Consider the following 13,296-nt stretch of genomic DNA (forward strand, 5'->3'; position numbering starts at 1 on the left):
AATTGACGTTGCATTGGCATATCATGCATTCTAACTATATTTGTTGAGATCTTGATGATTTGATGTTGATAAACATCGTTATGTGTTTTGATGATTTGATGTTGATAAACATCGTTAAGTGTTTTGATAATTGAATTGTATTAGAGATGTGATAACATGCTATGTATATACCTTAGGGTAGACAATGCAGAACTTATATGTGTATATATATATATACAACATATATATATATACCCCCTTATACTTTACCTGTTGTCTTGTATTCTTTATACTATATTCCGTAAGTTGACCCTTGCGCGTGCTACCTGTGTTTGGGGGGCTATGTATGCCCTTTTTGTCAGATGCCGTTGACAGATGTTTCGTGATGCTTCGTCGTTCGGGGAAGACCCGGAGCGAAATGACTACTACTGAGCCGTCGACGTGGACCCGGACTTCACACAGGATCGGATGAGGGTTGATGTTAGGGGTGTAGTAAATCGGGTTTCGTTGTCATAGCTCTGATTTTCATTTCTTATTTTGGGGCAGGGTAGGTCCCCGACTATTAGCTTTTTGTGTGGTTCCCTTCCATGAGGATCACAGGGAGTTTGTCGGACGTAGGGAGTCTTTTGGAGGCCGTTTTGGGTTGACTTACTTTCTTGGAGGACTGTATTTATAAAACTTATGACTCTAACTATGGGTCGCACTTGTTTGCCGTTGGGCAATACCTTTAGTTACTTGACGTTACTTTCCGTCTCTTGAGGACGCTCGTGACGATGTTTTTAGTTGCAGCAAGGGTTGTATTTATATTGGATATTAGTCGCTGTTAATCGCGAATGGGTTGAGTCTTTATTGCTTCTCAGGAGGAAACCCTTGCTGCTAAGGACAAGGAGATTGCTGATTTACGCAAAAGACTGGCGGACAAAGGTAAGATACTTGTTGAGGCCCGGTCGGATTTGGAATCAAAATGCAAACTCTTGGCTGAGAAGGATGCCCAGGCCATCGCCTTGGAGAAGCAGATAAGGAAGGAGGTTGCTCACGTGGCGGCTAATGAGCGTATCCGCGGCTTCCTAATTGCCAAGGCTCAAGTCAAGCACCTCCATCCTACTATTAACCTTGACCTCCTGGGGGCTTTCAAGAAGGTTACCCCCACCGGACTGGTGGGTCCAGAAGATTCGCCGAAAGTTGCTTGTGTTGACCTTGGAGACACTGTGGAATAAGAGAAAAAAATATAATGTTAACCTATTTCGAGTTATTGTAACGCTTAGTACCTCTTTACTTCGTTTAAACTTTTTGTTTGTTTTTACGTTCAAGTTAATCGATTCAGCTTTACTTCTTTATGTTTTACGCTTGTTTTAGCGCTTTTTAGAGTTTTTCTCTCTCACACCCCTCATAGTTCCTTTGTTCCTGAATTACGTCTGACGACATTGATGGTGTGCCTTGTTTAACTAGGACTTTTGCTCAGTTTTTGAACCGATGCTTTGTCCACACCATATTTCCCGTAAGAGCAGGTGCGGCCTCGCCAGTTTTGTCTTGTCGAGGACTTATTGCTGCAAGGGACCCAATGGCCATATAGGTTTACCTAGACTTATGCCTAGTTAGGTTCGCTCGCCCATATTTCGGGGAGGTTTTTAGGATAAGAAGCTTATCCGCACACATCGCCAACGAGTGACGGCGAGCTGCGTCGACTTTTCCAGAGCGATCCCCAGACATCAAGGTCGTGTTGGGATCACCACCTTCAGGGAATTTTTCCCACCTAGCTCTCGCGGCAATTCAGTGTGATTGAAATTGCTGGATACAATTTTTGTATTTTGCAATTAGACGTGATAGTCAACAAACTCCCGAGATGGAGAACAATAACGTGTCTTTGTTTTTACTATTTTAGGCGCTTTGGCCAACAAACTCCCGAAATGGAGAACAAGAATATGCTTCTTTGTTTTTAACCCTTCAATCTTCGCGAGACGCGCCTAGCTGATCATCCTCGCGCCGAATGTAAGACCTGGATTTACAGAACAAGTTTGTTTCCGACTCACGCGTAGAATCAGTGTAAGCGTGACAGGAGTTTGATGTTTGAGAAAGATTAATGAAGAAGAAAGTTCAGGAATTGCTTGAGGAATGTTGCGTAGTCGTTTTAGGAATTAGTGCGAGTCGTCTGCACACCTGCCTTATGGCGAGAGTGTCCAGAATAGGCTAATTTCGCTCTTAGAGCAACGTATTAAGTGAGATTTCAAGTTCTTGGAAAATTTAAAGGTTCTCTTTATTTTTCCTTCGAACAGTGTTTCATTTCGGAAGTCTGGACTGTACGCACGATAGTATTCACTTTTCGGAAGTCCGACGACGCTAATTTCTTTGCTTCAAAACCCTAAATTCAAGCGCTGGATGAAGACTTTTTCTATTCGGGACTTTTAACGAAGTTTCTGTCTGCGTTGCCAGATTTGTTTCGACGTTTCCAATCTTTCTCCAGAACAAAGTATTGTCGTCTGACCATCACAGCAAAAAGTAGTTTTTCGGGACAGATTAACTTACACCGCTTTTGGGATTTTAGATATCGTTTTTCCCAAATGTCAGAGATTTGTTTTGAGTTCTGGAATTCTGTCGCCAGAATCTCTCTTAGAATTCATCGGTGAATGTGCTGCAAAAATCGGAATCGCGAAATTTTCATTTTCCCGCGATTTCACCTTCCTATAAATAGTTAAAAATTCAAAATATCTTACCCATTTCTTCCATCAAGGCCGCGAGCAAGGAGAGAAAGAGGGAGAAGAATTTATTTTGGACCAAAACGCCACTGAACAGCCGTATTTCGATCCGATTGTCCGAAAAATTTTCCGACAGTTTCTTTGCCTTAGTTTTACCCTAAAACTACCTTGTAAACAGATTAGATCGAAGAAAAAGAGCCGGAGCTCTTTTTCCTTTATGGCCGAGAGCTATTCCAAGGGGGGGGGGGAGTTTTTCGTTTTCGAAAACTTGTCTTTTCGTATCCGATTATTGTATTCTGAAGCTTTAATGCTTTGTCTATCGTTAATTAGCTGTATTGTGATCGAGCTAATCGATTTTGGTTGGATTTCTGCTTTGTTTTCTCCGAGGTTCAGTTGAAGGGACTTTGGATATTTCAGAGCAATCGTGTGAAGGATATTTTAACCACGACACTGGAGCAGCTCGAGGTTAGGGCAACTTACTATTAGCTATGACTGCATGATAGGCGTCGATAAATTCGACTTATGCTTTACTATGATGTTGATTATGTTGATGAACTGATGTTATGATGTTTTCCCTAACTGATGATGTTGAGATGATATTGAATTGTGCGTTTTGACGCGACTTCGGAGTGGGGATTCATTGAACTGGTGTTATTTGATATTTCGGGTTGGATGAACAACCCTAGGCAAGTTCAAACTTGGGGTTTGAGACTTAGCCATTTGTTCGTATTCTTAGACTTTCCCCGGGAAAACTTCTTTTGGTGGGTTTTTGGAAAACTTAGAATGAATAGAATTTCGAAAACTAAAGACCCTAGAGAACTTAGTTTTCAAAGAATTAAACTCATAACCTGACTAATTCAATTTAAAACGTTTTCATTATTGAATGAACCATAGGGAACCTAAAGGGGAAAATAATTGCGAAAGACGGGGAAAAGTCGACTTATGTTGTGGGTTTTGGAGAGTTACTGGGAATCGGGGAAAGCCACTGAGGTGAGCTACGGTGATGATTGAAAGTCACCGAGTACTCTAGTACTCTTGTTATTCGAGTTGTGTTGTATTGACCGACACTAACTCTGAGTTTTGATATTGGGTTTTGTTTTGGAGTTGTGTTGTATTGACCGACACTAACATCGAGTTGTGTTGTATTGACCGACACTAACTCTTGGGTTTTTGAGAATGGGTATTGAGCTAAACACTTGTGTTGTGAGGACGATTCGATGTTTGGCTAACCATATTGCATCATGCATCATTTGGTGAAGAACGGGAATGCTTCACCGATGCATTATTCGATGAGGAACGGGAATGCTTCATCGATGGTGAGGAACGGGAATGCTTCACCAATGCATCATTTGACGAAGAACGGGAATGCTTCGTCAAGGATGAAGAACGGGAATGCTTCATCCATTGTGAAGAACGGGAATGCTTCACTAGTGGCGAACGGGAACGCGTCACAATTATCTGGATCATATTGATTGCATTTCACGCATACATTCACTCTGACTGAAATTGTGTGCTATTTGATTTATTGAAGCATTGTTAGAGCCAATAACATTAGAGTATTATTTTTATATATATATATATATATATATATATATATATATATATCAACATATATATTTATACCCCTTATCACATATTGAGTGTAAATCTACTTATCTCAACATTTGACATAGTACGTAGAAGATATCAATGTTGCTGGAAGTGCTCGTGCTCGCATGTCTCATTACTTATGGAAGTGCTTGTGCATGAGAGGATCCCTCACAGCAGAATCAAGCAGCTCTTGTCGCCACCAGCGCTTTCACCTCATCCAGAATGGAGAGACAATGCATTGTAATTGCTACTCAGTCAGATTCAATAGCAGGGTTTCCAAATTTAAAAATAAAAAAACAGAAAGAGATGTACGAAATTAGTGAAGAAATTGGGATGAGATATGCTCGCGCACAAATTATGATATATTCATGCAACCGCTCTCGTAGATCGAGATGGAGTGTTCTGATATATCCATGCAACATCTATGTGAAGTGGAGTGGAGTGGGTCTCGAAGTACTTGTCTTCAAAATAGTCTGGTCGTAAATTCTTGGAGACCCGCCTAAGGTAGCACGACGGAAGGCTTCCCAAAATTAATTTAGGGACTCCAAAAGTGGGAGTGATGACCTGAAGCAGTGAACCGCACATGCGTGATTTAGAATCAGAGGAAGACAGGGGCTAGAGAAAACAGGGAGGATTTCAAGCAGAGGAGAAGCACAAAATTGCAGGGAGAGTAATATAATCTCACATAGACTCTTGAACTCCAAAAGAAAGCGCACACGAAGAAAGTAGAAGCGCAGACGAACATTTGCAGGTGAAATTAAACAGTGTTGTTATTTCTTATACGGATATTTCGCATGCAATTAAATAAAATTCGTAGTAGTTCAAATTTCAAATTGAAATTTCAGAATTCTTTTTTTGGTAGGATTCAAAATTAAAATCTGAAATTTAAAATATTATTAATTTAGGGTTTTTACTATTTATTTATTACATTTTTTAATTTAAAAATATATTTCATATATTTTAAAACAAATTCATATAATTTAGATTATTTTATTTATTTTTTATTTTTTAATTTAAAAATATATTGCATATATTTTAAAACAAATTCATATATTTTAATTTAGCATGTGACGGAGACGCACGTTCATAGTACGATTATTTATCATTCAGGAATGTCACAGAAATAGTAAACTATTAGCTCTTTGCATTACTTATGTAACACCCCAATTTTGGGGAGTCACTTTAGTAACTCAAAAATAAAATAAAGCGGAAAAACATATATTTTTTTTTGCGTTTTGTTTTAAATAAAAGACTTGTCGAAATAAAGACTCAACCCAAAGCGATGAACATAAACTAATATACAAATATATATACAGCCCCCCGTTGTAAATAAAAAGTCAACGTCACGAGTAACCTCTAGTGACGGAAAAGTAGTTTGAAAGTGATGCTCGCAAGCTAATAGGTACAAACCATAATCTGTGACAAAGTGTGATAGTACAGTCCTCCAAAGAAAGTAAGCCAGCCTCAAAACGGCCTCAGCAAGACCTCCTAAGCCCTGGACTGGGCGAGGGACCCAGGCGCGCCAACCTGGGGCAACGTGCAAGCCAGGAAATTGGGCCTTCTCCCAGGAGGCCCAACTGGCCCATTAAGAGAAATTAGGGGTGCCAAGCCCAACCCCCAAATCTATAAATAGGGGACGGTTACCAATTGTAAGAGACTCTTAGCTCATTTGAGAAATAAAAGCTTGAAATTCAGTTACTCTCCCTCTCTAAGCGGTTACGCTCTAAACTCTCTCTAGATTCTCACATCACGATCCTTTCACTATGGGTACCGTACCTCATCTCTATGTTCTTGGATAGAACAAGCCCAACCAACTCTATATGATCCTCATGAAAGAGAATCAAACAAAAAGCTATAAGTCGGAAACCTACCCTGTCCCAAAATGAGAAATGACCATCAGAGCTACGACATATACTCCTACTCTAACTACCCAAGAGAGCGTGTCTCAACACTCCTCCTCCTCCTCCTTGGCATAGTCCTCGTCCTCGTTAGAGTCAGAGTCCAGAATGATCAGCTCGTTGTCCACATAAATGATCTCCCTCCTCTTAAACCGAGACACTGACCTAAACACCCCTGTCTCTGCATCCACCACTCTGATGATCACATCCCCCTCCATCACGTGGACCAACGGTACCACGCAATAGCCACGGGAGGAAGCAGATGACCTAAAGCGAATAGTGGTAGCATTGTCACAATCATCGTCAGGCTCAACAAGCCTAGAAGAAGAAGCGACATCGGAACGGTTAGCGGCGGCGGGAGAGCTCGATCCAGACGATGCTCCACCGACAGGCTCCTCCTCAGAGGGATCTTCGTTGTCAGACAATGGTGGTTGTAACGCCCCGACTTTTGGGGGTCACCATAGTAACCTGATAAAGTAAATATGCAATGATTTCCAAATTGGATTCATAAAAGCTAATATACTTTTTTCTTTTCAAAGTGTTTCCAAAACATGTCATGCAAACTCCCAGCTACAAATAGATTTACATCAAGCCTTGAACAAGGCGAGTACCCGAAACCCCAAATATGAATTTCTAAAATTATTATGCAAGCTTAAACCAATAACGGTAAGCTCTCTAACCCAAGGCTCTAGCCATACACCCGACTTTATTCTTCAAGTCTTCCACAGTTCTTCAAGTCCTCATCTCCACTCGCACAAAGGTTAAGCTCCATCGAAGATTCTCCATCGCCTAATAGTGTTAAGCGCCCAAACAACAAGTAGCAAGCAGAAAGGGTTAACTCTATACAATTACCTCATATAAAAGAGAAAAGCATGCTATTCAAATTTTAATTACCTAGCATGATAAATAAACTAGCAACATAAATTAACTCAGATCTCAACAAAACCAACAATATAATAAAACAATATATAGTGGTCATTTGGTTAAGGCCCCTACAAATTTTTTTGGGTGGAATAAGCCCCTAATGTGAAAATAATATATAGTGATAAGCCCCTGCCGTGAGGTTCCGTTTAATTTTTGATGATTCTACAAATGATGTTGACGTGGATTATATTTTGTGAAAATGATTAGGGTGCCATGTAAGTAAATTAGGGTTGAAAAAATATAAAATATAAAAATCCAAAGTAAAAAACCAAGTAAATTTGTGATGTTGACGTGGATTATATTTTTACTTTGGATTTTTATTTTATTTTTATTTTTTCAACCCTAATTTACTTACGTGACACCCTCTTTAATTGAATAATTTTCACAAAATATAATCCACGTCAGCGCCGTTTGCAGAATCATCAGAAATTAAACGGAACCTCACGACAAGGGTTTATCACTATATATTATTTTCACATTAAGGGCATATTCCACCCAAAAAAAATTGTAGGGGCCTTAACCAAAGGATCCCTATTTTAGAGGGACCTCCAAAATATTTAAGCCATAAAACAATAACGTCTCGTGTAACACCCCGATTTCCAGGTGTCACTTTAGTAACTCAAAAATAAACTTTACGCGGAAAACAGGTATTTTTATTCGTTTGATTCCTTAAAATAAAAGCGATAGAAAATATAAAGACATGACCCAGCAAACTAAACTAACCGATGTACAACATATATAGACATGTACAGCCTCAGCTGCGCTCCCACGTCACGCGCACTCGCAGTGACTCCAAAGTAGTGTGCTCGTAGGCAAATATATACAGATCCAGAAATGTGAGTGAGAAAGTTATAAGTACAATCCACTAGGAGAAAGTCGGCCTCAAAATGGCCTAAGCAAAGACCCCTACAGTCCGACTGACTCAATGTGATCCCTCAGTAAGAGAACCACACAAAAAGTCATGCGTCGGGAACCTACCCTGTCCCAAAAGCAAAACGAATCAGAGCTCTACACAAAATATGGTGCCTGCCTAAACCTACCCTCCCAGTACCGAGTCCACAGCGAACTGAAGTTGGCAAGTTGAAGCTCAGCTCCATGCGTCGTAAAACTCCCTTCGTCAGACGTCCACGCTCGTCAGTCCGGTCCTCCATGACCCTTCCCCGGTACGTCGCCCGATGACCCACAAGATCGATCACCCAAGCGGTGGGGGCATGTTGGTCAATCCCCTCAAACCTGATCCCCCCCGAGGGAGAGACCATCGAAACCCAATCCGCCATCGACATCTGGCAGCAGGCCGACCGCCCAAACACAAACATGAAACCAAAGCCAAGGCGCTAGGGTCAACTCACGGAATAGAGTAGATATACAAACAACATGTGATTGGGGGATATATATATATATATATATATATATATATATATATATATTCCTAGCATGTTATCGGCTCTAACAATAATTTAGTAAAGCAAACAGCACACAATTCCAATCAGGGTGAATGTATGCATGAAATGCAATTCAATATGATCCGGATAGTTTTTTGGGATGGGCACCATCGAGTCAGTCCTAACACCGGCCCAGTGTTTTACCATTTCCGCTCGGGGGTCACTTACAAACCCATGCATAGTCGGATCAGCCCACTATGCCGAAGATACATCTTTGTGTTCTTCGATGAAGGCAATTCCCCAACCATCGTGAAGCATTCCCGTTCCTCACTATTGGTGAAGCATTCCCGTTCTTCACCGAATGATGCATGATGCAATATGGTTAGCCAAACATCGAATCGTCCTCACAACACAAGTGTTTAGCTTAAAACCCAATTTCAAAACCCAAGAGTTTAGTGTCGGTCAATACAACACAACTCCAACAACAAGAGTACTAGAGTACTCGGTGACTTTCAATCATCACCGTAGCTCACCTCAGTGGCTTTCCCCAATTCCCAGTAACTTCAAGACTTGACGACTTTTCCCCGTCTTTCGCAATCATTTTCCCCTTTAGGTTCCCTATGGTTCATTCGTTAATGAAAACGTTTCGAATTTAATTAGTCAGGTTATGAGTTTAACTCTTTGAAGACTAAGTTCTCTAAGGTCTTTAGTTTTCGAAATTCTATTCATTCTATGTTTTCCAAAAACCCACCAAATGTAACCCCCGGGGAAGGTCTACGTATATAAACGATAGCTAAGTCTCAAACCTTGAGTTTGGACTTGCCTAGGGTTGTTCATCCAACCCAAAAAATCAAAAGGAATCAGTTCAGTGATTCTTCGCTCCGAAGTCGCGTCAAAACGCACAATTCAATAACATCTCAATACCATAAGTTATGGAAAACATCATAACATTAGTTCATCATTATAATCAATATCAAAGTAAAGCATAAGTCAAATTTATCGATGCCTATCATGCAATCTTAGCTAGTAGGTAAGTTGCCCTAACCTCGAGTTGCTCCAGTCTCGTGGTCTAGGTTTCCTTCACACAATTGCTCTAAGAAATCCAAAGTTCCTTCAACTGAACCTCGGAGAAAACAAAGCAGAAATCCAAACAAAATCGATTAGCTCGATCAAAAAACAGCTAATTAACGATAGACAAAGCATCGAAGCTTCAGAATACAACAATCGGGTACGAAAAGACAAGTTTTCAAAAATGAAAAACTCCCCCCCCTGCCTAAGCTCTCGCCCATAAAGAGAAAAGAGCTCCGGCTCTTTTTCTTCGATCTAATCTATTTACAAGGTAGTTTTAGGGTAAAACTAAGGCAGAGAAACTGTCGGAAAAATTTTCGGACGATCGGATCGAAATACGGCTATTTAGGGGCGTTTTGGTCCAAAATAAAAGCTCAAAACCTCAAAGTTAACACTTCGGAAAACAAATTTGACAGCGATGTTCCTAACGACATTTGTAGCAACTAATCCTAAAGGCACGAAGTCAGATTACGAATTTTCGACATTAAAGTTTTGAAATTACGAATTTTCGACATTAAAGTTTTGAAATTTGCACAGAAAGGGTTTTTACACAGTTTTTCAAATCTTGGACAACTCGATCGAAATCGACGAATAACGGCGAGTGTTCTAGGCTCTTGGGCACGTACAGAAGATACCTCAAGCGAAAAATCAAGAAAAACGGATAGTTTTACGAAAAGCTCGAAACTTTGAGCACAGAAACAGCTTAAGAAACGCGACGAAAAGAATGATCAGAGGTAAGAATCAAGCTAGTTACCTCGATACCTTGAAGTAGGAACGAACTATGCGAAGATTGGTCAAGTTTCGGCGAAAATCTCCTCTCCCCCTTTCTCTCCTCAACTCGCGGCCAACAATGGGAATAATGGGAGATATTTTGATTTTTTTACTATCTATAGGAAGGTGAAATCGCGGGAAAATGAAAATTTCGCGATTCCGATTTTTGCAGCACGTTCATCGATGAATTCTAAGCGAGATTCTGGCGACAGAATTCCAGAACTCAAAACAAATCTCTATAATTAGGGAAAAACGATCTCCAAAATCCCAAAAGCAGTGTAAGTTAATCTGTCCCGAAAAACTACTTTTTGCTGTGAAGGTCAGACGACAAAACTTCGTTCTGAAGAAAGATTGGAAACATCGAAACAAATCTGGCAACGCGAACGGAAACTTTGTTAAAAGCTCCGTATAGAAAAAGTCTTCATTCAGTGATTGAATTTAGAGTTTCGAAGCAAAGAAATTAGTGTCGTCGGACTTCCGAGAAGTGAATACTATCGTGCGTACAGTCCAGGGTTCCGAAATGAAACACTGGTCGAAGGAATAATAAAGAGAACTTCTTATTTTCCCAAGGATTTGAAATCTCATTTAAACGTTGCTTTAAAAGCGAAATTAGCCTATTTTGGACACTCTCGCCATAAGGCAGGTGTGCAGACGACTCGCACTAACTTCTAAAACAACTATGAAACATTCCTCAAGCAATTCCTGAACTTTCATCTTCATTAATCTTTCTCGAACAGCGAACTCCTGTCACGCTTACACTGATTCTACGCGTGAGTCGGAAATTAAACTTGCTCTGTAAATCCAGGTCTTACACTACTCCCCTCCAATAAGAAAGTTTTGTCCTCGAAACTCAGAGTTCTGCGAAAAGTCCGGGATACAATTCCTTGATCTTGTCTTCCAATTCCCATGTAGCGTCTCCCGTATCATTGTTCCATATCACTTTCACTAATGCAATCTGCTTCCCTCTCAGCTGTTTCACTCTTCTATCCCCAATACTCACTGGCGGTGCCTCAAAGGTCAAATCCTCCTTCAGTTCAACGTTGTCTGGCTCGATTACATGAATCGGGTCTGGAATGTACTTCCTCAACTGCGACACATGAAATACATCGTGAATGTTGGAAAGAAACGGTGGTACTGCAATCTGATACGCAACTGGTCCAACACGTCGAGTGATTTGATAAGGTCCAATAAATTTTGGCGTGAGCTTCCTTGACTTAATAGCTCGTCCAACTCCCGTAGTCTGAGTAACTCGTAAAAACACATGGTCGCCTTCTTCAAACTCTAGGGTTCTGCGTCTCTGATCAGCATAACTCTTCTGTCTGCTCTGTGAAGCTCTCATCTTTTCTCTGATCTGCTTAACCTTCTCATTCGTCTGTTGTAGCAATTCTGGCCCAATCAACAAACTCTCCCCATCTTGATACCAACACAACGGTGTCCTACACTTTCGACCATACAAAGCTTCATACGGTGCCATCCCAATGCTCGCATGAAAACTATTGTTGTATGTAAATTCGATCAATGGCAGAAGATCATCCCTGCTTCCTCTGTTATCTAACACACAAGCACGTAGTAGATCCTCTAGCGAATGAATAGTTCTCTCCGTTTGTCCATCAGTTTGTGGATGATACGCCGAACTCAGTCTCAGCTTGGTTCCTAACGCATCATGAAGAGCTCCCCAAAAGTGCGAAGTAAACTTTGGATCCCGATCAGACACAATACTCGTCGGAACTCCGTGTAGTCTCACAATCTCCGCCACATAAATCTCAACTAACTTTTCCACATTGTAGGTTGTTCTCACTGGTAGAAAATGCGCTGACTTGGTCAAACGGTCCACAATTACCCAAATCGAATCGTGTCTCTTCTGTGTTCTTGGCAAAGCTACCACAAAATCCATGGATATGCTATCCCATTCCCATTCTGGCACGTCTAAACTCTGTAACATACCAGCAGGTCTTTGATGCTCTACCTTAGCCTTCTGACAAGTCAAACATGCAGCTACATACTCGGCCACTTGTTTCTTCATTCCCGGCCACCAAAAATTCAGTTTCAAATCTTGATACATCTTTGTCATTCCAGGATGAATGCTCCATTTGCTCTTGTGTCCTTCGTCCATGATTAGCCTTCTCAATTCTGGATTGTTGGGTACACAAACTCTGCCCTTGCATCGTAGGATATTGTCAGTTCCTATCTTGAATTCCGGGTCTTTCCCTTAAATTACTAAGTTCCTCTTCTCTAGCAGAAACGCATCTTTCAGTTATTGCTCTCTAATCTCTTCCATCAGTCCACTGGCGATTCTGATCATTCCGAACTTCAACTTTCCCTCAGACGGTGTCACACCTAAGCTCATATCTCGAAATTGTTCCAGTAACTCCAGCTCTTTAACCATTATTGATGAGACATGCATCTTCCTACTCAAAGCATCAGCAACTACATTTTCCTTCCCAGGGTGATATTGCAGCGTAAACTCGTAGTCCTTGATAAACTCCATCCATCTTCGTTGCCTCATGTTCAACTCCTTCTGATCGAACAAGTATTTAAGACTCTTGTGATCGCTAAATATCGTGAAAGTACAACCATAGAGATAATGCCTCCAGATTTTAAGCGAAAACACAATGACAGCTAACTCCAAATCGTGAGTCGGGTAGTTCTTCTCGTGAGTCTTCAACTGTCTCGAAGCATAAGCCACCACTTTCCGATGTTGCATCAGTACACATCCCAAGCCTTGATGCGAAGCATCACAGTAGACCTCATAAGGTTCCTCCGGTTGTGGCAAAATAAGCACAGGTGACGTCGTCAAACGTTCCTTCAGTGTCTGAAAACTTGATTCACACGCCTCAGTCCATGCAAAAGGTTGATCCTTCCTCGTCAGTTGAGTCAAAGGTCCAACAATCTTGGCAAATCCCTCAATGAAGCGTCTACAATATCCGGCTAAACCCACAAAACTTCTGATCACTTTCTTCGGTTGTTCCCAAGCCAAAACAGTCTCCACTT

The 13,296-nt window shown here is 41.0% G+C and overlaps 1 pseudogene; it reads left to right on the forward strand.

The window, feature by feature from the left end:
- LOC130744273 (uncharacterized) overlaps positions 1 to 13,296 on the forward strand; it is a 79,617-nt pseudogene that overhangs the window by 14,791 nt on the left and 51,530 nt on the right.

The sequence above is a fragment of the Lotus japonicus genome, chromosome 3 (assembly GCF_012489685.1).
Source record: "Lotus japonicus ecotype B-129 chromosome 3, LjGifu_v1.2".
NCBI classification, from domain to species: domain Eukaryota; kingdom Viridiplantae; phylum Streptophyta; class Magnoliopsida; order Fabales; family Fabaceae; genus Lotus; species Lotus japonicus.